This window comes from Bacillus rossius, chromosome 2 (genome assembly GCF_032445375.1).
Source record: "Bacillus rossius redtenbacheri isolate Brsri chromosome 2, Brsri_v3, whole genome shotgun sequence".
Taxonomy (NCBI): domain Eukaryota; kingdom Metazoa; phylum Arthropoda; class Insecta; order Phasmatodea; family Bacillidae; genus Bacillus; species Bacillus rossius.
The window spans coordinates 23,426,689-23,453,530 of NC_086331.1; the positions used below are offsets into that span (position 1 = coordinate 23,426,689).

General features: G+C 37.0%; 1 protein-coding gene across 9 annotated transcripts in view; it reads left to right on the top strand.

The window, feature by feature from the left end:
- Positions 1–320: 320 nt before the first annotated feature.
- The window catches only part of LOC134529175 (uncharacterized), a 646,085-nt gene continuing 619,563 nt past the window's right edge, over positions 321–26,842 (top strand). For 8 of the 9 annotated variants that reach the window (XM_063363001.1, XM_063363007.1, XM_063363008.1 and 5 more), the window contains exon 1: positions 341–525. The gene's annotated coding sequence lies outside the window, so the exon portion shown is untranslated. Of the gene's footprint in view, positions 526–26,842 lie in introns of all 9 variants that reach the window. The other variant, XM_063363010.1, reaches the window with a different exon arrangement.

The following is a 26,842-nucleotide window of genomic DNA, read 5'->3' on the forward strand; positions in this document are numbered from 1 at the left end:
AAAATGCAATATTTCACAGAGGCTAAAATAGGGTAATATTCAGCGTTTACACTTTTCCCACCCTTTTCGTCATCCGGCAACTATCTAACCGTGCATTTAGAATGCTACGCACGGAACTTAGCAGTAGAGCAAATAATGCATTTAAACTGTAAACTTTATGTTGTCGCGCTATAATAATATTTAACAGAACAGTGTATATGATATTGGTATTAAATAAGACCGCAATATTTTGTTTACATGCTTTTTCTTTTAGTATGTATCTGCATGACACCCGAACCGAGAACGTGAGTGTACCCAAATTGTGTGTGCTATGGTTGGTAACACTGGTCGTTCTGTTATGGCCGGCAATCGGGTTGTGTTTATGTGGTGCGGGCTGTTTTGTATCAAGTGTAAACAATATATTTGGCGTGATTCGATATGGTTTGTAAGTGCTGTGTTACTAACTGCCGCAGGAATTATAGTGATGGATCTAAAGTGCATGTGTTCAAGTTTACTGAAAATAAAGAAGTTAAGAAAAAAGCGCGGGTAAGTACATTTAACAAGTTGAATGAATTTAGTCTTTAATTACATACGTAAATTTTATTGTAAAATGTGTTGGTGATATAGCCTAAAACAATAGTTGCAAAAAATAAAAGAATCTTAAAAGGCGAAATTATAAAAAAAAAAAAAAACACGTGTTGGTTCGGTGATTGAAAAAATTTGAATTAATTCTTTTATTTTTATGCAGTCGTTTATATAATATAAGCTGGGTTGAAAGAGTTGTTGTGGACAAAATCCTTATTGAATTTTACTGGTGCAGTAAGAGGCTTTGAAACAAAGAGTTCGATAGTTTACTTGTTTCTTCGTATTATAACTATGTATGGATAGCGTGGCGGGAAGGACGCGTTTGTGCAAGCCTACGCTATTATTTTCCACGGTACAGTAGAGATGCTACAAAGTCTAACATGTAATTGTTCTTTTTAATTATCGGTTTTTCTAGCTGTTATCCAAGCACGTCTTGTTGGCTGAAATTAATCGATTAAACTGCATGTGCTAGTGTCGTAACTATATAATTGCGAGTCGTTTCAAAACATGTTAACAAAGATACAATTTAATACATTGATAATAACTAAAATAATTAAAGTATGCTGCAAACAAAAGTTTGTTACAAAAATAAAATTCAAATGGTGCCGAGAAAAATCATTATTTTTACATAGTGTTCACAAAATAAGACGTCGGAAATGTTGCGTCAGCAATTACCATAGCTTTATAATGCAAAATAATTACTTCAGAAAAGAGGACGTATTACATCCGTAATTTACAAGTAAAATAGTTCTATCACTGGATACCAAAAGTTTGTATTTACTGGCGTGGGAACAGGAGCTGCGCTCTATCGGTCAGTCAAGAACTATTGGCGTTTAGTTCTTCTATCAGGCGCTTCAACGTGGGGAAGCCTTCATTTCACAAACGAGAGAGCCACACCCGAAGTTACCCGAAGTTCATGCTCGCTTTTTTTTCCGTTCTATCTCATATCTTTAATGTAGCTATCCCAACCAAATCAACCGTCCACAATGTTTTAAAGTATTAATAATGTGGCTAACCTAACCTAACTGACCATTAGTTATCATGAGTTACAATGAACAAAAAAAAAAAACCGAAGATGCACGATCGGGAGTTTGGCTCTCTCGTCTGTGAAAAAGAGGCTTCCCTTCAATGTGTTTACAAAGTAAAAACATTTGCAGCCCACGGTAAAAAAAAAAAAAAAAAAAAGAAGGTGCGGTGTTATTGGTTGTTTGGAAGCATTCACAGTTAAAAGAAAGCTCCTCAGTTATTGGTGGTTATAGGAGCAATCGCAGTTTCCATATCGGCTAGAGTGCTAGTCGCGTCGCATGATATTGCCAGTCAGATCACAGATACTTTGCGCGAAAAAGCACAGACCGTGAATGCAATTGCTTGTTGTCTGTGACTGAATCACATGTTTGTGATTTTACGATCCATCTCTAATCCACACCAAACGAGAAAAAAAAACCAAACGGCCAGATTTATTTAATTTCGTGGAGAGGATTGAAATTACGATTTCTATGCGTCGAAGTAGGTCGCATAGTTACCATTATTTATTTCCTGTGCGGAAATGTTGCAGTATTTACGTGTCGATTAACTGTTGAAAGATTACTAAAAAATTGTGTACTCCAAAATAAATCGTCAGTAAATAACCCAGAAAACCCTAACGCCTTTAGCCTACAGCACTGAAGTTAGCCTAAAAACTGAAATAAATTTATTTTATGGCAAAATATATATTATCAAAGCCGAATCAGTAAAGTAATGGCTTGAACAGCTCCCGTCCCACATATTTGAATATAATTTTGACTCGCATCTCTTGAATAAGCCTTCTTCAGTTGTACAGGTTGAGTCTGAATTCGTTAGACGAACTTCGGCTGCAGGTTAATCACGACAAAATAAGTTGAAAACATGTCTAAGACTTTTGGTACTAAGTACTAGGGACGTAACTAAGACTTGTTTCCACCCGGGGCAAGAACTGGCTTCCCCCCCCCCCCCCCCAATTTTTTTTCAAACCAACCAAATCAAAACCTTTCCAACACCTCATATCGCCACCCCATATTAATTCCACTATTCCAATGATTTTTTATTCAACTTAGATTGTAAATGAATTGATAAGTTGGATAGTACGCGAAAAATAATAGTTTATATATATATGACAATATACATGTAGGTATCTTTCAGTACAAATAATTCAGTTAATCTTCCCCCAAACATTTTTTTTTGTTATAAAACAACGATATTTAAGTAAGTATATAAAGTAAAAATTACTTTGCCAGTTTGGTTTCCTCCCCCCCCCCTCCCCCCATCTGAGCGTCTGGGCTATGTTTAAGTCGTATATGGTTTCAAATTATTTTGTCGTGATGAACCTGCAACTGAAGTTCGTCGGTCGAATTCAGACTCATTCGGTATCGAGGCAACTTCTGCTAACTCAAATATGTTGTCTGCTCAGGTTTTGTTTACTGATAAGCGTATATGTTACTATAAATTAGATTTGTGCATTTGCAGGCACGCCCATAATTTGGTAATAAGATAATATAGAAGAGTCGTGGCTTTTCCACAAAAAATAAATTCTAGAAATTGTATTTATCAGTACTTTTAATGTATCTGGATTTCCGCCACACAACTGCGTTTTTGAATAACTAATGGATTCTGAAATACGTACCAGTGGGTAGGGTGATGAAGTCTAGGGAAATTGTGAGATAAAGACATTAAAAACGAGCAAAATATGAAATGAAAATAATAATTAAAATCACTGTAACAGTGAACTCAGAAATACCTTTTTCTTCATCTATATTTTTACGAGAATAAAACCCGCTACTTTTCAAGGTTACCGACCGCACTTAGACCGTGTTGCAAGTGTTGACGTTTACAAATTTCATGATTTGTGTTTTTATACGCTTATGCACTGTAAGATTGGATTTAGGAAAATTAATAAGTACCAACTTTGCCAACTTATTTGTTCAATTTTTGACATCTAATTAGATAGTACCGGTAGTTAGGTTTATGCTGCCCGTACAAACACACGGTTTTAATATTACCTGTAGATAGTGTTTAATTTTACTTCACCTAAATGTTAATATCCCGTAAAAACATGAAAAATATATCAATATATTTTTGTAAATATTCTCGGACACGAGGACTTTTCATGTTGTAGACAGTGGCGGATCCAGAGTTTCGTCTGGATGGGCACTCGTCTACTGGAGGTCGGTTCAAAGTAATATCATTTAAAGTTTACGTCATTCACACTGCTTTTGTGGTACTATTGCTGAGATTATTGCGAAGGATATTGTACCTGAAAACGTAGGTTGTGTATATTGTTTGACTTACAGTTATCGTGGCACTTACGAATCGGAACGACACATGTTTCGGGGTGGGCCTTCTGTTCTAGGCCCACTGAACTAAGTTATCTTCGTGTTTTTTTTCCTTTCCTTTTCGATGTGAAAGTAAAAGCAATGGGACGGTATTCGTTATTTTAAAAATTTACCGCCGCAATCTACTTTTCCGTAATATGCAGCGAGAAAGTGTTTCGAGCACACAAGCACGTGCGCTGGGATTTGAACTTTTCCTACGTCCGTGCGAACTTTAATTTTCCATATTTTTTACCTTTTTTTAAGGCGTGAAAAGATATCAGGCGTTAAACATGAACGCTTGCATAGAGGGACGGAACATTATTGCACCATTATTTAACCGCTTGAACGAATATTTTCATTATTAAGGTGACCTTAATGTACAGAAATAGTCAATTCAGTGTATAGTTTGAAATAAATAAATTGTAAACTTTTTTCATAAAATAAGTGCTTGAAAATAGAACAAATATGAACAAAATTTAGATGTAAAATTATTATAATCCTTGCGGCCATATGCAGCATTAATGCAGCAACTGTTTTGTGTCCCACAGTTCCTCCCCTCTTTAAGTGTATCACGTGACACAGTGACGTCACAGTGTGGGTACCTCACGTCGTCCATTATTTAGCAGAACTTCTTTTGCTTCTCAGCTAATGCTTTTTCTTACCTCCTGACAAGTTTTATAATCGTTATGTAAATAAACATTGCGTTTCCTCTAGTAGTTTACTATTTTAACGATTGATTAGGTTAGGTTTGCTGCATTAGAAATATTGTGAAATTATTTGAACGTTTGGCCAGGTTAAAGGCCCGGACACATTCAACATAAGTATTTCACTATCACAGCACAGTATTATACATAACAGTTGAATTTCACTTAATTCAAACTAACTAGCTACAATCGTTCATTACGATAAGCATCTACACAGGCCCGGTATTACTGTTAAGTAGAGTTTACTCCAGGTTTGACTCTTTGTTAGTACTATGTTATTGTTAAAACGGAGGTTTGGCCAATCACAAGCTCTAAACGTCCTACTACGTCGTCATTTGAGAACTTAGCGTAATAAATAAGATAATGTGTGTTGGCTAGATTGTACCGTAGGTATATTATTTTCATTTGTTTATTTTGTTCGCACGATAGAGTCAAGCTATAAACATCATGGCCGAATTTACGAAGGAGAAAATAATTGTTTATGTATTTAATTTTGTAAGTGTTGTGTTATTTCATATTTTATTGTTAGTACCATTTTATTCCTTATAATTAACTCAAACAGCATTCGACTAAAACAAGCAAAATAAACAAAGGAATGAACGAATGCAGATGAACCAGTGGTTGGAATCGTCAATACTAAACAAAAGGTTGTCATGCTACGGAAACAGTTTTGTGCAAATTATTCAAGTACCTACAGGTATTTATTTATTTCGGCCACGCTATTATTATGAAATTCTGTTGAATAATACATCACGGAAAGTTCGCTTCTCAGACTGGCATAGTGAAAGAGCTACTTATGAGAGAATTTCAAGGATTGAAACAGTTTTTCCACAAATGATTGCGAATAAAGCGAAAGCTGTTTGAAATAGAGTGGAACAATGAAGTAGAGGCTGCCAATATCGCCAAATATTTGACGTAGTTATTCTTTAGTTGAGTCTATGATTACTAAATATAAACGTCTGTAACAAACTTTTTTGCCATCCGAAATGTTAACAATACGTTGTCTTTTTTTTTTTTTTTGCTGACAAATTTCTGTCAAGCTACCAAATAGATCCTTAATTTCGCACCAGAAATCATAAAAACTACCACAACATTTCTCAAGAAGTTGCTGACATTGTTTTGTTATTTGGGTGCAGTAACCAATGTCAAATCCCTTCCTCTGTATTTTTACAACAAAGAAAAATTGGTTGTCTGTAAAGTCGGTTTACGGACGATAGGTTAACGTGACAACGTCATAACAAAACATTGATGAAATGATTGCATACTTTTATGAATAAAATTGAATCATTTTTATTTTAATAATAAAAGAATAAATACTTGAAATTATACTAGTAATCAGATTTTTAAAATGCAAGAATAATTAACCTTTATTTCCGAAACTGTTGTAATAAGCAATGAAAACCACATTAACTTTTCGTTTAAATATAATTATGAACAAGTTTTCATATAAATAAAGTGTAATCAAATATCTAACATAACTACAATGCTACTTTTTTAATAATAAAAGAATAAATACTTGAAATTATACTAGTAATCAATCAGATTAATTTTCTTACGTACATTTGACGTAGAAATTATTTCATATTACACATTTATAAACAAAGTTTTAAGTTTTCACTTCTGTCGGTGCGGCGCAAGCGTTGAGCGTAACGGGACACAGCGTAACGGAACAATGTGCGTAACGGTACACTTTTCGTTCGTGCGTGCATCCGGCGTTCATCGATTTATTAGACGTCACGTCAAAAGTGAAGCAGAAAGTTGGTATCAAAATTATACTTACCCAACTAATGTAGAAGTTCCTGTTTGTTTTCAAAAACAAAGTCTCAACTAAGTAATCGGCCGTTGTAATTCCATCTGGTAGGTGCCACGGAAGGCAAACTTTTTTTTTAAATTTGTTGTTCAAGTACATGTGTTCTCTTAGAGGAAAGAGAAAAAAAAGTGTCATCAAACTTCTTTAGCAAACTTATTAGTTCTACGTAATTTCCTCGATTAAGGAAATGCGCATTTTCATCATGACACCTGAACGGCAATTCTTGTTTTGCTATGAAACAAGTTATATAAATTATTTGGCTAACAATGTAGGGGAGGACGGGGCAAGTTGGCGATGTTAAGAGTTCGTCATTTTTTATAATTTTAATTTTGGAAATACGATTTCCTTCTTTCCACACACGATTAGAATAGTCTTTTGTCGTGGTGTAACTACATGGAAAAATCTATATTTCTATATTATCTCCAAAATTCTGCCCTTTTAAAAATATAATGCAAATGTGCCATCTTGCCCCGTTACCGGGGCAAGATGACTTTGACTACGGGGTAAGATGACATTTCTGCACAAGTTGAAACATATTTATTCTTAGAATGCAAACTAATGTAAATTAACTAATTTAACATTGTTACATGCTTTTTTTTACATATATGGCATATTATTAAAGGCTTGGTTTGTTGAAAATTACAATTAATAGTTAACTTACATAACTAATTCAGAGTTGGTGTTTTTATAAACAATAATCGCAAACAAATTTTCCTCCTTCAAAGTTCGAGCAGTCCTCATGCCACCATATGTGGCATTTGCAACACTCGATCCAATCTTCTGATGGAGGGTCGACATAAATCTCATCACACACAAGACACTGCACTTCGGATATTTGAGCTGAAGTCATGCCTGGCGAAAGTTGGAGCTTCTTGGATTTTTCTCGAGAATCGAACTTCAGTTTCTTAGTAACAGTTCCTTTTTTTGCATCTCAAGACTCATGTCTTTATTGCTTCAAACGTTCTTGTTCTATCCTCTGAGCTTTTCTCTGAACCAGCATCGTTTTCATTGGTGAGCTTGTGATGACACTTGCACATTGCTTATGACTTATCCTTTTTCTCACATATGATCTTTCTTTAGGTAATGGTTTGAAATCGAAAACACTTCGGCACAGTTTTGGCTCAACAGGAGTAGCATTTCTTATAGGCCCTATCTTAATGAGAGTAGCATTTCTTGAAATTCCTGGCTCAACGGGAGTAGAATTTCTTGAAGGTCCTGGCTCAATGGAAGCTGCGGGAGAAGTATTTATTGAAGGTCCTGGCTCAATCGGAGAAATATTTCTTGAAGATCCTGGTTTAATGGAAATGTCATTTCTTGAAGGTCCTGGCTCAATGGGAGTAGTATTTCTTAATGGTCCTGGCTCAATGGAAGTAGCATTTCTTGAAGGTTCTGGTTCTTCAGTTTTCTCTGCCTGATGTTCATTAACTGCTTTTTCCATAGCAAGATCATGATCGGTGGGGTTCGCTGCAGCTAAATCATGCTCAGTAAACACAAGGGGATCATAAGGCTCAATTCCACATTCTCGGAACCCATTGACTGCATTACCGACTGTAGCTGCTTTTAAATAAGCAGTGCTTAGTAGCTCACCAATTTTTTTTTGTCAGTTATGGCTTGCGCTGGATTAGTGACCATTAAGTTGTCACAAGCTTGACTGTAATAGGTTTTTAATGGCCCAAAAAAGGAAACATCCAGCATTTGAAGACGATGGGTAGTGTGGGGTGGAAATCCGACCATAACGATGTGATTTTCCCGGCAAAAGTTTATAGCCTCCAGTGTTACGTGTGTTTTATGGTTGTCAACAAGCAACAGCACGTGAAATTCACTGGTTGGTTTCACATGTAGTTCGAAATGTTTCAAAAACAACACAAATATTTCTCCATTGCTCCAACCATTATCACTGCAATGTCCAACGGTTCCCGGAGGGGCTCTTTCCACAAGTTCAGGTCGCATCCGTTTTCTTGCGAAAACCAAAAAAGGGGGCAGGTAATATCCGCAAGCATTAATGCAACAAATAATAGTAACATTTTTTCCTCTCTCTGCCGAAACGATCTTGGAAACACTCTTACTTCCTGTGGGTGAAATAACCTTTGGTAGCCTATTAGATACAGTGGAAAGTGCAGATTCATCTGCATTGTAAATGGCAGAAGCTGGAAATCTATGTTTTTCCCGCACTTATTTCAAAATTAAGAAAAACTTGTCAACATTTGGCTTGTTAAAGCCCATTGCTCTGGCAATGGATGTTTCCTCTGGTCTCCGAAAACTGAACTTACATTTTTTCATAAAACTAGCCAACCAATCCTCACCTGCCATCCTGGTCTCCACATTGAACGGATGCGAAATTCCACTATATTCTGCAAAGTAAAACACAAGTTTTCTACATTGATGCTTTGTCATCCCAAAAAACATGTTATCCATTGCTGTCGAGTAGTTCCTTAAATATTCTAGCTGCTCTTCAGTGAAAACTTCTCGAAATCTTCCACCATGAATAGGCATTTCCTAGGAAGAAAATACAATTAGGTAGGCTAAATACTTTTTAATTAGAATTTTTGTTTAATGAAAGCCTGTAGGGCATGAACAATTAAAAAACAACTGTAAAAAAGCACTTGGGGCAAGATGACGAGTCGTCATCTTGCCCCAGTCAACTTGCCCCGATCAGCAATGTTATTAGTATTGGATTTTTTCGCTAGGAAAAAATATAAAAGGTTAACAATATATAGTGGTTAAGAAAAGTATATTGTCTAAGGTAATAATGTGTGGCATTGAATAACCAAATATCTTACCTGTTTGTCCATGATATATTACTTCGAAGTTCTTGAAAATTACAATACGTCAGACCAAATGTACGAACATCATCTAACAAACAACTAAATGGTGGCAGCGGCTTCACTGTGCGATTCTTTAGTGCCCACCAGTGTGGAGCGCTAGTAGTGTCTGTTAGGTGGTGCTATCTAGTAACATGACGTGGAACTAAGTCATTCGTCGTCTTGCCCCGCTCGTCAACTTGCCCCGTCCTCCCCTACCTCTAATTTTTTAATTTTTGTTTTTCTTCTAAGCCGTGTCTGTGCTGTTCACGAAGCTGAAATTTTATCATAGTCGTCCAAACATTTTCAGTGCGATTGATGTTATGTGATAACGATAAATCCCATGTTGTTTTCGCAAATTGTGGAAATGATTTAAGTCGCAAAAACAATGTTTTATCCAAATATGAGTTTCTGTTGAAAAAAATATATACATGGCCAACATTACAATCTTGAAAACTAAACTGGAGATAGTTGTGTAAATTTGCACAATGGGTGTTTGTGTATTTTTATATTTTTGTCGTGTGGTTCGAAACAAAATAAACCTAAAGTTTGTATATGTGTGCAAAATTACTACCACATCATGTAATCATAATCATACACCTAATGTTAGTTGATATTCTAAAAAATCAACATTGGTGTACAAATACGCTATTGCCGTGCAAATTAAATATTCTACTGACAGTTTTACACCCACAATGTCCTAGTAAGTTTGCATTAACATAAAGTAAAATAATATGCTACATTGTCATTAATAATATACCAACAGAGTGAGTATAGTTTTACACAAATTGTATGCATTTTAAAACACTATTGGCATTGAATATATATAATGTATAGAAGTCGCGAGCCCAGGTTAAATTTTCTGCCCGGTTTCTCAGAAGAATTGTTGTAGTTCCAAGCTCCGCCGCTGCGATCGCTTTCATCGCTGGGTATCGGCCGTATACGCCCCTGGCGGTATTTGGCAGAACTAGGTTAACCAGCCAGTCGTGACATCATCCTTCACTTCCCCCACCCCCCTCGAAAATCCCAGACCAACGATTCAAATTACCCGGCAGGTCTTATCAGCATCGTTAGGCGACCTTGAAGAGGAGCTTCCCTTACCGTCGTTTGAGAATGATGAAATCCCAAAAGAAGCTAGCCACGGAAATCACTGAATGATGGGATTCTGTACCCGAGTGAAGTGAAAATTAGCTATTAAAACTTTGTATTGGGCCAATAGTCAGTGTTACGTTCAAAATATGGTTTTATTTTAAAAGTAAAATACTTATTTAAACTATATTTCGCGTTTGTACAAATTTACTTTTAGATATTGGCAAGGAAAATCAACATACCTTAAACAACCTTCTCTTATTCAATGTTATCTATTAAGTAGTAAAAGGGGTAGATATTATTTTTAAAAATAAAAAAAAATGTAACCCACTAAATCAGTATTGGCAAGATATATATATAAATTCAATATTAAAATACGCACATTAAAATTTTTTGTAATTAACTTTTTTCGGTAAAAAAAATTCAGGATGATTTTGGTTTAATTGGTTTACGTATATTGCTATATTTTCTAAATCACATAGAAAAGGGAAAACAGTGCATCAGTGAAAATTCAACAAATTAGTTGAAGTAATACTAGCCATACCAAAAGATCAATATGCGAGATGAAATTTGGTAACTGCTCTACATTTCAAATAAAAATGCATTGGTTTCATGAATACTGAAATGTTTGCGTAATAAGGCATATTATGTTATTATACTAAGCATGACTATAACTAAAAAAATTGCAGTAATTTAAAACGATGGCAGTCTTAACATACAATAAGTGCGCGAGTCTTAGTTTATTTTTTAATTGGCTTCTTCGTCAGATGGAAAAGAGTTAAGATTTCATCAAGGAAAAATATATTCTCAAAGTCACTAAACCGGGAGATAGAAAATAAGGTAGGTACTTAATTTTAAATAAAAGTTAAAATAGACTTACGCTAAACCAATTAAAAATAAGTCGTAAAAATATTTTTATTTATTAAATATGTTCTATACTTGACAGTTCTTTGTGTATAATTCTTCAAAAATCTTTGAAATTTAATACATATTTTCTTAAAATGGTAGAATATCAGCAATACCCGGAAATTACGTGAGCAAAGCCACGGGTTATTAGATACACTTTTATTATAAAATAAAAACAATTATGCATTTGTAGTTCACGAATGTGATATTTTGTTTATTGCTTCACAACATTCATTTGCCAGTCTCAAATTTCATCGTACCACTTGTCAGAAATGTCACCAAAAATGAGAGATAGTTTTTTTTGACGAATTTCAATTACGAGGAAACCTTTCGCAAGACTTTTTTCTTCGCAGTAGTCACTGGGACACCATTAATTTAAATCCACTAAGATAATAAAATTGTATGTATAATGATTTGTTTTTGTATATTTATATAACTTCCCAACCAATTTTTAATGATTTTCATGTGAATAAAAACTTGTAAAGCAATTTAATTAACTGTGTCATAATACTTCTGATTAGATGGAAATACAAACTTTTCATCAGTAATATACGATGATAAAAATATGTATTATTGCAAAATAATATTCACTGTTCAAATGCAAATTTAAATAGATTATTCATACATGTTTCCTGCTAATTAATGGTTTAAAATAATAATTTTTTAGTATAAAATCATTTTTCTCTTGTGTTAAAATGGGTTGCTAAAATGAGGAATTATAAATATGTCACTTACTAAGTCCGTGCACAGATTTACACAAAACAGCAATGTAAATAATCTTTTTTGGTAGTTTCTAATTTTGTGCCCTGGATAACATGAATTTGGTTTAATTCATACCAAAGTGAATTTTTTGAACAACTTAAATTGATGTCATAAATAAATATTTATTTTATATTAAAAATCCACAAACAGTTTTTAAAATATAATATTTATCACGCCAGATGGAATAATAAACAAAAAATAGCTCTTATATGTTGTCTGTGTTTAAAGAATTGTATTATATTTCATGGAAATAATATTTACCTTTCGGTTATTAAAAGAAAATATATTTGTATTCAAAATACTTGCGCATCGTTTTTACGAGCATAAAGGCCGGGATACATTCGCAATAGCACGCAAACAGCACACAGATAGCACACACGCACAGAGATAGCACAGAGCTTGATGCTACATTCACGCACAACACAACACAAAATAATACCGGAAGCATTCAAAAAAGTTTTTTAAATGTAAAACTCCCGTTCACAATTTTGGTCACTGAAGTTGGCATACGTGACGTTTGTTTAGATTCGTGTGTTGTTATTGTGGTACGGTTTTCGTTAAACCCAGAAATATTTTAAATATTTCAAAGTTAACGTACAAAACACAATGAGCATTCAAAAATATATATCACTGTTTATTTCAAATCCGGCTTCTTTAACACATTCAGACACAGACTTCCAAGCATTTAATTTAGCTTCTTCATTTTTTTATCCTGCGGATCCCCTGTCATACAAAATATTTTTACTTTCTATTACAACTATCAAAAAGCTATCAAATGTGCCTTCCATTTTTATGTTATCGCGTGTTTGAAAACAATAACAAACTACTCAAGTCAAGAGCACCAATACTTTCGTGACAATTGTTCTTTTATAAGCCCACTCGAGTAGTACTTAAACTGTTTGCTGATTGGCTACCACCATGGTCGCGCACAGAAAATAACCTAAAAGTTAAAAGTTAATGAACATTCTGTGCGCCGATCCTGTGCTATTTTTCTGTGCGCGTGCTATTTGCCAATGTGGCAGCTCATATCTAATAGTGTATGTTGAACTTCTGTGCGTCTGTGCTGTTTGCTTGCTATTGCGAATGTAGCCCGGGCTTAACTTGTGTATCTAACCTCAATGCTATAACAAACACTCTTATTTTCTTTGGAGATCCGGGAAATGTGCGTTATTTATAAGCAACTTAACATAGTAAATCGTTAACTTTTCAGATCTATGTTGGCAAAATTGATTTTTTTTTTGTGGTCATTCGCTACTGGGAATATTCACCATATAACGTTTAAGATTATTTATTTTGAATTACGAAACAACCAAAACATTATGTAAAAATGCTTCATCTTATGTTAAAAAAATTATAAACTGCATAGCCACAAAGTATGACATCATACCATTAGTTTTAGTTACTAATAACAACACGTGCACGCGTTTGAACAGTCATCGCAGCCATAGTTGTTTCATAGCTACCAAAATCATTCAACGTTGTCAAGAATTATTCCAAATTATGTTTTGCCATTTTACTCAATGTGCCACTCCGTTAACACAACATTTTATAAATTCTGAACTACGAATGTCAGTGGGAATGTACACTATACTGTACATTCCAATCTGATACGCTTTAAGAACTTTCTGTAGTTTTCTTATTATTAAAACTTAATTTTTGATGTTGGCATCTTTTAACCGCACTTTTTTTTTTTTTTTTCGGTGGCCGTACTCGTCCAATTCAGTTGCGCCCGCCGGTATCTAAGCGCTCGGATTTCAACAAAGGGCACCGCCTCTCGATAGAGTGAAACAGAGAATTACGCGCACGACCTTGAAAAAAGCGACGCTACAGCGCTCTGGCGTGGAAGCTGGTAACTACGAGTACCCTCTTGTGGAAAGAAGAGCTGTCTAGCGGCGGAGCTAACAACTACCTCAGTTTTGGATCCTAAAATTGGAATAATAAATCCTATCCCCTCGCGACTTCTATAAGTTATATATATTCAATGCTATTGGCAAGTATAAATTTACCCACTGTTATCATTGTGTGCCTGTCAGGCAATATTCCTTGTATAAAATTACCACATCATCATGTATTTGAACACCAAATGTAGGTTGATATTCTAGAAATTCAACAATAGTGTAGAAATACACAGTTTCCGTGCAAACTAACGATTATTTTGAAAGTTTTACACCCATATTTGCAACCACATAACCATTTTGTTGTTTCGTTAACTATCACTGTGGAAGTGATACACGTTTTAGTCTTTGAGTGCTATTTTGTAAGAACTGGAATGGGCCTACCTTTAGAAATAAATTCCCGTTTTTTTCAAAAAATGAGCTCTAACTGCAACATGACTTAACATAGATATTTTATCACGCGCCACTTTTAAACGCGACGTGAAAATAAGTTTTTGACGCGATAACGTCTTATAAATCGATGAACGCCGGCTGCACGCACGAAAAAGCATGACTCATTGTCACGTACCGCCTGAGCCGAGCGTGCAAGAACCGGCCAACCACCGTGAGAGAAAATCTTCTATAATATCAAACAGGTTAAGGCGGGCTTTTTAAAAGCAGCAATTTAAAAAATTTGATTTATTTGTCCAATTTCGTCATTTCAAATGAACAATTTATTGACATTGATTTGATTTCAGTTTATTTCTATAACTAATTGTTCGTGATTATATTTAAACAAATAATTTAAGTTAAATTTGCAAAAACTGTAAATAATATTTGAAAATTAAAAAGTATGCAATTATTCAATGTTTTCTTATGACGTTATCACGTAAAATTATCGTCCGTAAACCGACTTTACAGACAACCCCCTTTTTTTTTTTCTAAACTTTGTCGTTATGTGTTTAGATCTTATGCTTTATTTCAAACGATATCGCTTAGCGTCACGTGACGTGTTGTCAGGCATTAAGCTCGGTGTGGAGAAGAGGTCCCCCCCTTCTCCTCTGTTTGCAGGAAGTCACACCAACCATGTGATCTCAGATTTCCAGTCGACTGATAGCTGATACTGGCTGCAAGCAGGAAACAGTCTGGGTACAACTTGTACAGATTACTTTGTGATGGGCAGAACGATTTTTTTTACAGAATCGATCCATTTGAACCAGTTCCGTGAAATGATTCGTTCGAAAGATTCGTTCATTTCGTTCTTTCAGTTCTGATTCGGAGCGTGGGATCCGGCTGTTATCTGGAGTCGTAACTCGTTCGCCCTTTCGAGTATTATTTACGTCTTTGCTGCTGGCCTGTTTAGCTATCGCGGGGCTGGTTATCGTAATCTGGACGGCTCGGATATCTGAAATTCCAGACGTGTTGCTGCATACTGACGGTTACAAAAATATTAACTGTTCATCGCAGCGAATGTTTCCTGCAGCGATACATTTATAATCCGGAAGTATTTACCAATACGATCGCATTGATGACGTTTCCTTCATACTAGTGTCCGAGCACGATTATCCCAGGTAAGGTAACGTCGCGGTGGGAAGCCGCGGTGTACCTGGGTTTATTTTATGGCAGGTTGATTAACGGATGGTTTATTATTGCTTTCCGTGAAATGAAAGCGCAACAACCAGTCCTGGACCTAGGTGGAAAATTTTCCTAAAGTGAAAAATTTCCGACTCGGCCGAGAATAAAAATTTGTACCTTTAGTTCTCCGGCCGAGTTAACGGGTCAAACATGATTACATTAGATAATGGCATTAGCGACTGTTTGCACAATTATATATCAATATTCACATAATAAGTTCGACGACTGACGACAATTTAATATTAAAATTTTGAATAATATAAAAACCTGTGTTAAATAAACTTATTTTTACATGTTATTTTTCTCTCTATATGATATTTATTTGCCATTTAATAAACCTATAAGTCACAACTAAACAATCTGGTTTTAGGACCGTTCTAGAAATCCAGTATAATCAATGTTAAGTAATAAACGTAAAAATGGTAAGTGTAAAGCACATTTGTTGTTACTATCTCTGTTATTTTTAGTTCGCAAGGTTTGGTAGTTTTTTTATTCCTAAAGTTTGTGTATGTGAAAAAGAAATTCTAAACCACTACGCAACAGTTGAAATTGTCAGGTGTAGATACTTTCCTTGTATTTTCTTTGATCAAGTATCGTTTGCTCTTGTAAATACGCGCACGCTGTGGTTACTGATTCCTCTGACTCCCGACGCCACGAGTCATTTCACGAACGAATCAGATTGGTTGCGAGGCCGGGACTCTTCCCGTTCTCTCTGCGTTTTACGTTCTTCCGACTCGGGCCACTCTTTAAAGGAATCGACTCTCAAAGAACCGATTCTTTACGTCGCGAACGAATCCCACGATTCCGTGCGCTCAAAGATTCGTTCACGAACTACACATCACTAGTACAGATGAGTTGTCAACATCCAGGCGGATGGTAACTAGATGCCCAGCCTCTAAGCACTCGAGAGTGGGGATAACGGTCTTGGAAAGAATACTTCACGGCTGCTTGTAGGAGTAGGGACACGACATGGAATGAAAAATATCGATATTGTACTTGTAAGTAGTATCGAATGAAAAGTATCGATTCCTTGACGTATCGATATTTTTCTTAATACTAAACATATATTTTTTATGTTAAATAATAAATAACAAGATTAGCTATAAATTAGTCAATTTTTCATCACAAATCTCAGTTACAAACCAATAAAAAGATATACAAAACACAACACAACACGAAATTACTAAAGAGATAAGTAAAACTATGCCAGCCAGCGCACAAGCTCTGAGATCCTGAAAATAAGTATATTTGAATCTAGGGTCAAGCAATCATGACACTGTAACCGAACGAAGCACTGTACATGTTTACGCCTAACTCACTCACTATCTCAATAATAAATAAAACATATTAGGGCATTAAAAGAGAACTGACCATCCAGCCATTTTTGGAATAAGTTCGAACCAAATTTACCAAAAATATTTTTGAAAAGTTTATTCGATACGATACCTGCCAAAAAGTACCTTAATGGGTATTGATCGAAAAGTATCGAGTAAAAAGTATTGGAATGGAAATAAAACTACTCGATACCAAAAAGTGTCTCTATTAAAGAGTAGAAATGCTTACAGAGGGGTGTCTACCAAGGGGTAACTAGCTATTGTTCGCGCTGCCGCTCACGGCAAGATGGCGAGTAGGGGGCTCGGCGTTCTACGTGCGGTTAGTATAGTATCCTGCGTGTGTCCAGCAATTTCAAACAATGATCACGAGGAGTCAAAATGTAAGAAATGGTAAGGGACAGACTTTGTACTCGTTATTCAAGCGTCAGACAATCAGACTGTAAACATTGCTTATAATTAGAGACCGGAAAAATTCGCGAATTCATTTCGCGATAGGCTCAAATACAACAGTGCTGCCTCTGCTATTGGCTCACAACTCACCTGGATGACTCTGGGCCAATGAGAAACGCCCGACCAAAGCTGTATCGAATCACAGGCTACTACGTTGGGACGTCTCACAAGACAGCAGCCAATGAGTGGGTGACATTTGACCGAGTGTAGGTAGAACTATGGAGTTCATCCTGCAGGTCATTGAACCCGCGAATTTTTCCGGTCCCTACTTATAATACTTGCACTGAACCGTGACCCAGTGATTATGGACTGGAGAAATTCGGGTTCAATAACCTTTAGACTAGCTTCCACCATCATCTGCTTATTCGGGAAAACGTCACCGGCTCATTGGCTGCTGACTTGTGAGACTGGGTTAGCCTCTGATTCGATGCTTTCTTGGTTGATGGTCTCTCGGTGGCCGAGAGAATAAACTGTGAGCCAATAGCAGAATCGGCGCACAGCCTATAGCGAAACGAATAAGCGAATTTTTCCGGTCTCTATCAGCAAAACAATGAGAACGCCATTCAAATTGACAATGATATGCATTTTAGCGTTTCTACAAATGATAACGTTCAATTTTTAAGGTGTCTAACTAACAATTACTAGGGGCAGGTATTTTTCACGAATAAATTACACCGCTCATTCGACTTCAAAAGGTTATGTCCGCGTTAGCGATTGTTTCCTTGCGATTGGCATCTGTCTGCTAGAGAAGGTTTTGCCCTATTTGACCGGGCTAATCAGGACGTGTTGGCTTCAGCACAGAACGACTGCGATTCGTGTGCCGACAGTAGACTTGCATCTGAAAAAAAAACTCAACCAGCCACGGAGCACAGACGGTGCTACAGTGTTTTGACACCAGCTGGTCTAGAAATGTTTTCACGAAAAATACACGGCTCTACTAATTACACGATCACGAACTGACCAACGCGCAATTCGAACATCGAACAATGCGGCATTACATTCTGAAGACGGTCCCCGAGGTGCGTAGAAGAGCCTCTCTTCTTCTCCCAACCCCCCCCCCCCCCCTTTTTCCATGAACCATCGCGTGGAGTCTGAGATGAACTGGATTGACCGATGGCGTCAGACCCGTGTGCTGGGGCGGTCGTGAACTCTTGTCGCGTCGCGTCGGTTCGACGTCCTGACAAACCACCGCGGCGCTAAAGTTTTCATCACAAACTAGCAATGCCCGTAAGTTGCACGGAAAACAAAAGTGCTAGAGCTTATAGTATATTTGCGGATATCTGTTCTACAGTTATAAAACACATAAATCTGTTCTTTAACTACGGACCTTTCCGTATTTCTTGTAGCTTCGGGAGTCGAGGACGAACATTGTCGGAGATTCACCCCGAAGGGGGACGCACCACAACGCCGAAATACCACAACGCCGAAATGCCTAATTGACCACAACGCCGACAGCTAGAAAACTGCTCACAACGCCGAATTACCACAACGCCGAAATACACTAACGCCGAAAAATGTCATTGCAGGACTTCCACAAAGGTTAGGTTAGGTTAGACTAGGTTAGGTTATACTAGGTTAGGTTACACTAGGCTAGGTTAGGCTTGGTTAGGCTAGGCTATGATAGGCTGGGTAAAGTTAGGTTAGGTTATATTACGCTAGGTTAGGTTAGGTAAGGTTATGTTTGATTGTAGTATTTCGGCGTTAAGGTACATTTAAGAAACACACACAAATTCATTCAGTTGTTAATTTGGCGTTGTGGTACACAGCAGTTTTCTAGCTGTCGGCGTTGTGGTCAATTTTGACATTCGGCGTTATGGTATTTCGGCGTTGTGGTCAATTTTGACATTCGGCGGTATGGTATTTCTGCGTTGTGGTAACGACCCTGCACGAAGCATTCTTCGCCGGCCAAGTCCGAACATTCTTGTTCCTTTATTGTTGTTGACACTATCGTTCTACCTAAAACTAATATAGCGAAGGACAAAAAAATGGCACGAACCACCACAATCATGCAAACCAACACACCGTATACGTCCCCAACACGACAGGAAACTGCTACGATTCGTATTTACACATGCATAAATAACAACTTTCTACCTCTGACAGTCATATGTACATTCACCTGGTTTCCTCACCGAAGTCGTTTGGTGCTGCAACCTATTTCAACCCTCGTGATAAAATGTAATGTTTTTAGTATTTCCTTAAACACAAATAAATTACGCGTGATTACTTTATGCATTTACCAAAATTATTATCATTTTTTTCAACTTTCGTACAATACTGAAGAGATAGGATCTGAAATACGCCATCTTGGTTTAAACAGTTTTTAAGCAGTAATATTGTTTTTATCGTTTGAATTTCAACATTTGGCTTCGTTTAAGTATAGTATATAATTTAATGGCTTTCGTGACGTAAATAATGAGTAGCTGTTACAAATAATTTACACTGTGAGGTCATTGTCAATTAGTATGTAATATTTTTTTAGAATGACTTCAACGTAATGACACTTTAAATTAGACTGTATTTGGTCTTTATAAACCTCTTTAAGTGTGATCTGTGGTTTAATGAAGAAAAATGTTCAATATAAAATTATCAAAAATTTCAAGGCATAAACATCTGTTGAATCCAGTCTGGCGTATCTCGGTTCCTATATCTTCCCTTTAACGTTTGTGTTGTATTCTTTATTAGATAAGAAAAACTCACTTAGCAAAGGAAACAGCGTTAGTATTTTGTATTTGTTTTATCGGTCACTTGATACACTTAAAAGAACAGAACTCCTTACCGACAAGGTTAACCTGGCCTTTTTTTCTCCTCAAAAAAAGCACTCAATATATTTTATTTTAACAAAACGCAGCGCGCACGCAACGAGTCGTAATTTTTAACGGCTACGGTCTAGCAAGTAGTAAAGCATTCGAACTGATGCTTCCTTTAAAAACTCATTTAACCTAACTCATTCTGAACAACTTTCTCGATTGGCCTCTGTCCAACTCCGAAGGGTTTTTGAAAAACATTCACGCAAATAATGTAAGTGATGCAAAATATTTAAGGCTTCACCAAAAAGTTATTGAGTGCAAATTATGGTAAAAAAAATATCATAAGGCGTGTCTCTTTTGATGAACTACAGTATTCGCATTTTATGCGTTCGTAATTTTAATTTCAAAATTTTAGGTTATTTTCCTATAGTACTGAAAAAATTTTTACCACTACACAATGTTTTAATTTTGTCAACACGCTACAAAGTATGCTGTTTTCATTGCCAAATTTTTTTTTTATAGCCATGAAGTGACTTAATATTTTAAAAGAAATTTTTTCTTTCGCTGATTAATGGGTTAATTTGGACAGCGAGATAATGTATCAGTTGTCAACAAAAAATAGTATTGACAAAATATTTTTGTTGCAAAAAACGACAGTGCTAATCCTATAAAAGGCGTATATAACAGTATTTAAACACTGAACACTGCATTTTTAGTATGAGACGCCCTTATAGGATAGATACCCTTTATATATTGCCCGTGTTTTGACTGCCTGGAGCAGTTTTCGGGTGGCTTCAGTCAAAAAGCTATTTAATTAGTATGCACGCCTGTTTATTATTATTTTTTTTTCAAATTTAAGATATAATTTCTTTAAAGTTCTCAAATGATCACATAGTGAAATCTTACTTTGGGAGGTTGCGATGATGTCGCCCGCTGCACCGCAACAGAGTAAGACTTTAACCTTGAGGTGCAACATAAATGAATATATTACGGATGAACCGGGGGTTGGGTTTTGCGTGACGCCTGATTCGCGAGACATTAGCGCCACGTCTCCCAGTGCTGGAGGCGGCCGGCTGGCTGGCAGGCCTGTCATCTGCGCAGAGCACGCTCATTTGCTATTCGCGCCGCCCGCCGCCAGGGAAACGCACGCAACGTGCAATTCGGAGCCTCTTCCCCGACCGAGTCACGCGCAGCATGCAGCGAAACAGTTCGTGTGCTCAGCAGCTTGTGGGTATTCCCAGCACGGACCATAATAATTGCGCTTGCCAGACGCCCCGGTTCGACCGGGACAGTCCCGGTTTTCAGACAAAATCCCGGGGTCCCGGCCGATTTTACTTCGCGTCCTGGTAAAAATTAAATTTGATTTTATAGATGACCAAAAAAAGATAAAAAAAATTAACTGTTAAGGATTATTTAGGATAATTACTTTGCCGTTTATTTCTGTGCTGTATGAAAAGTGATAACTAGAGACCTGCCAAATTCGCGATGTCGATGGCCTTCAGGATAGACTGCACATACCCCTATACACTCGGGCAAATAACGCAAGTTCATTAGCTGCCGACTTGTAAGTCGTCTCAGCTGGTTTGTCTGTGATTCGATCCTTCTTTGGTTGAGGGTTTATAACTGGTTGAGATTCGTCCAGATGAACAGTAAGCCAATAGCAAAATTATCTAAGAGGTATATGTGTTTGAATTCTAGCCTATCACCGAATGAATCCGCGAATTTTGCAAGTCTCTAGTGATAACTATAGAAGAGTGAAGGTCTGCTAATAGCTAGGGGCATGCAGATTCCGCGAAAAGATTTCGGGACTAGATGAAAGTTAAAACACTGTAGCATCGTCTGTGTTTCGTGATTGGGAGAGTTTCTCCCAGGTGCATTTCGATTGTAACAACAACAATCACAGTGATTCAGTGCGGATGTAAACGCGTCCTGAGTGGCTCGTTCAAATAAGGCAACGACTTCTCTCGCAGACGGCCGACAATCACAAGGAAGAAACCACAGGTGCGGGTATACCTTGTTGCAGTCTAATAAGTGTTCAGATCTTTTCGCGAAAAATGCCTGCCCCTGCTAATAAATAATCTTGTCATCGTATCGTCTTGTCTCGCCAATCGTGACCATGCGTGATGCGAGAGGCTGTCCGGGTGAGTTCAATATTGGGCTCTAAGGGGTGTAGCTTTAGCGCCAGGAGAGAGTCACAGCATTGAGAATGAACTATCCTCTAAAACACCCTAAATAACCCGCCTTGAACACCCTCGACGCTGGGGACCATTCCGGTGTCCCGGTTGAACATTTCAGATATCTGGCAAGCCTAACTATAGTGATAGTTTCGCCACCTAACTACACGAACTTCTATTAAGAAAACAAATCTCCAGATCTATTATTTGGATATTTCTTGAAACCATGGGAGCAGTTCAATTGATAGTTTGTGTAAAACGTTAAAGATTTGAATTGGGTGGATACACCTGTCCACATGAATTCGAACACTGACAATGCTGAAAAGTAGTTTTCACTTCTTCAGCTGTTGATTTTCCACCATGAAGCCACAGTAGTTTTAAAACAATGACTCCTATGTTAGATATGCTTGTTTTATTTCTTTGAAAACCTTTCACAGCCATGACCTCATCGCCACATTCTAATAGACTATAATCCACTATCATTTGTAATGAACAAGGACGAATCCAGAATGAAGGTCAGGGGAGGGCCAAATTAAGTTTTCTATTTAAATTTTAGTACATTTAGAATTGAAATATTTAGTACATTTTATTTGGGGTTCAAAAACGTTCTGTTGTGTAGATCACTGCAGTAAAATAATACTGAAGTAAGAGTAAGTTTGGTAAACTGTGATCTGATAAGGTATTAGAAGAACATTTCATAACTATTCATTATTAAAAAAGGAGGGGGGGGGGGGGTTATGCCGCACTGGATCCGCCAGTGGTAACCGAAGTATTTAGAAAAAAACTGAATCACAACCAACGGTTTCATTAACATCTGTTTGTATCGCAACTTATTATTTCGTGAAAAAATCACTCATAGAACCCATATATTCTACAATTCTTATATAATTAATGTTATAACCTTTTAGAAAAAAAGGAAGCGACGATACAGCCTACTTTTTATATTTTTTGGAAATAGAGACTAATGGGGACGTATGCAGGATTTTTGGGTCGTCCGACAATTTGTTTCCAATGAAATTAACATTGTATATTTTTGATACGTTTGTTTGTTACCTAGACTGAAAAAAAAATCTTTAGGTATCCATTTATAAATAGTAATTTTTTAAACTTAATATTAAAATAGAAATGCATTACTCTATTCGAATCCCCCCCCCCCCCCCCCCCCCCCTTGAAATGAGTGATTCGTGATGGCAAAATGTTATCCGTAGGTTCACGGACCATATGTAAAAAATGTATAACGGGAATGTGACATCCGTAAAAGAAAATAGTTGTGTTGTTTTATATATTTTGTTTAATTTTTTAAACAGATATGTTTGTTACAGCATGGAAATGTATGAATTCTCTTACTAAATGTTCAGAATATTTAGTTTGTTTTCACATATCTCCCATTTACCGTCTCAGCTAAAGAAACTATGTACGAATTTAAGTAAAATATGTGATTTCCGTGCCAGTAAACCAATCTGCAGATAGTTGTGCGAAAATTAACGGACTTCCTAATAGTGTATATATAATTTTTTAAACTTTATTATACCTTATAACTTATAAGCAGTGTAGGCAGACAGCTTTAATCCACAATAATTTCCTTTCGTTCCTCTTCAGTTTTCCGCTTTGGGGATGAATAAAGCACAATATCTAATTACGTATTTCTGTAAGCATTACTGTAACCAACCACACAGCAATTTGCATTACCTTTTCGTTTTTTTGTAACCGTCCATATTGCTGATCGTTCAGACCGTTTCCCCTGAAGGCTAGCGACGCGCATCGTCCTGCAGTTAGGTTACCGTTCACCGCCAGAGTATCGCGCGCGGTGCCTGCGGTACTTACATTGCCGTCATGCCGGTGTCCGGATTTACGATGGCAAGAGCTGAATGGAAATTTCGAAGTGAAGTTGGAGGGCTAACGGCCGAATGGGAATGGAATGGGGGACGCACCACAATGCCGAAATACCACAACGCCGAACGTACAATAACGCCGAATGCCAAATTGACTACAACGCCGACAGCTAGAAAACTACTGTGTACCACAACGCCGAATTACCACAACGCCGAAATACATTAACGCCGAAAAATGTCATTGCAGGACTGCCACAAAGGTTATGTTAGGTAAGGTTAGCACACAAATTCATTCAGTTGTTTTCCATTTTGCTCCTGTCCCGCACCAACATTTTTCGGCGTTACTGTATTTCGGCGTTGTGGTACACAGCAGTTTTCTAGCTGTCGGCGTGGCGGTCAATTTGGCATTCGGCGTTATGGCATTCGGCGTTATGATATTCGGCGTTATTGTACGTTCGGCGTTGTGGTATTTCGGCGTTGTGGTAACGACCCGGCCGAATGCAAGCTCTTATAAACCTTGCCTGCGCTAGGCATCTGAGGGCAAACAGCTAACGAACACCACAAATAAGGCACAACACGTTACGTTACAAGAAGTAGAGGAAAAATTGGCGCGCATTTGAAATCTTCCTAGTAGCGCTTCACCACTACTTGACCAACACACATTTATGCAAAAATAACCATAGCAATGTGTTGTACAAATTTAAAATATATTTCCTGTAGTATTACAAACAATTTCTTGGCAACTGGCTTCCAAAGGAATCTTTTGTAAAAGTTCAGAAAAAAAATTGTCCGTGTATAAGATAGTATTTAGCAAATATCTGTTGAGAAAATTTGAGATGAAACACAAAGAGAGGTATAGAAAGCAGTCAAAATTTATAGTAATGGCAAGGAAAAAAGAAGTAATCAATTGGGCGTGAGCGACATAACACGAATATAATAATATTCCAAGATCCTAGGGCCCTCAGACGTTATTTATTATCTCACAAATAAAATGTATGGCATAAATTAGTGTTAGTATATACTTTGAGTGTATGCATATCTGCTAGCCTGGGCCGACGGCCAATTTACAGGTAGGGCCTACCAGGTGTTAAAGGTAGGTAAAAACAGTACTATTTCTTAAAGTCTCAGTTCTGATTTTTACGTATGTTTTAGAAAATATTGTTAAAAATTAATAATCAATACTGCCAGACACTTTCCGTCGGCGGTAACTTTTACAAGACCCTTTAAAGCTCTAAAAAAATAATGTAACTTTACTTATAATCTCAGTCTTGATTTTTAAATATTATACTCAGGGAACTAACTATTTCAATATTTTTTGTATATACTAACACTACTTTATCCAATACATTTTATTTGTGAGAAAATAAGTAACGTCTGGGGGCCCTGGGGTCTTGTACTATAAAGACCGCTTGGCTTGTGTGTTTTGGCCGCGTCGACCGAACGTCCATGAAATATTCGCCTTCCACGCGGTTATAGCGCGTCCCATCCTTAGTTTGCAGTGTGCATTTAAATGGATGATTACTCGCTCTGTCCAGTGCAAGATTTCTGCCATTAGCGCTGTCCTTGTTTCATGTGCTCTGTTGCCAGATGTAAAACATTTCGCACAAACGTTTTAGACACAACTTTATAATGTAATGAATGTTTTTAAAATGTATCTTAACATTTTTTTTTCGTAAAGGAAAGTTTTTAATGAAAATGCTGGAAATACATTTTCTTGTAATTATTTCATCAAGAGCACCATTTAGTTACGTATATTATTTTTATTCTTCAAGGGAGACATTATTGAAGGACGCCAACTGTGTTTCAACAGTTTTTGCCACTTTTATATCATTTAATGTTAAAATATTTGACTTTGAGCAAAACACAAGTCATTGGCTTGTCTTGTTATTAATAGCGGCAGACTGCTATAAATAGCTTTTAATATATTAACAATATTGGTGTTAGTAGTATGTAAATGGGGCTACTGGATCAGGGTTCAGGGTGTGGTGCCGGTGCCGGTGTCCGCCATCTTAGATTCTGACGACACGGCGGCCATCTTGGATTGTGACGTCACGGCGGCCATCTTGGATAAGCGTAACGGGACACAGCGTAACGGGACACATCGTAACGGGACATAACGTAACGGGACAAGTAGATCACAGCGGCCATTTTGGATCCGCCATCTTGGATGACGTCATTGTGTGTTCTCGAAAATTTCGGTGATGTGTTTTCCGCCATTTTGAATTATGACGTCACCGTTGCAATTTTCGTTACGGTCGCCATCTTTAACTTTATTATTTATTATCCGATTTTAATGAATTTTTTTTCTGTTCCACTGGAGGCCGCCATCTTGGATACCGACGACTCTGTTTCTGTTGTTTGTTCCTAGATAGCGCCAGCTTCGCTCTTGATTTTTTTCTGTTCCACTGGGGGCCGCCATCTTGGATACCGTCGACTTTGTTTCTGTTGTTTGTTCCTAGATAGCACCAGCGTCGCTCTTGACTTTTTTCTGTTCCACTGAGGGCCGCCATCTTGGATACCGTCGACTTTGTTTCTGTTGTTTGTTCCTAGATAGCGCCAGCGTCGCTCTGTCTCATCACATAAGGTTGATGTTCCATTACCTACCATAGCTATTATGAACCTTATCGACATTTTAAATTTAATTTTTTATGAAAAATATATTGGAAACGCTGTGATTCGAACCATCGCAGCTCTGATCTCTAGGTTGGAAAACATACGCCTTTAACCGCTCGGCCATCGAGACATTTACCAGACCGAAGATTAAATAAGGTATATATAAAAATAACATGCATATTTGGACTTGTAATTTTTTTTAATTTAAAGTAATAATA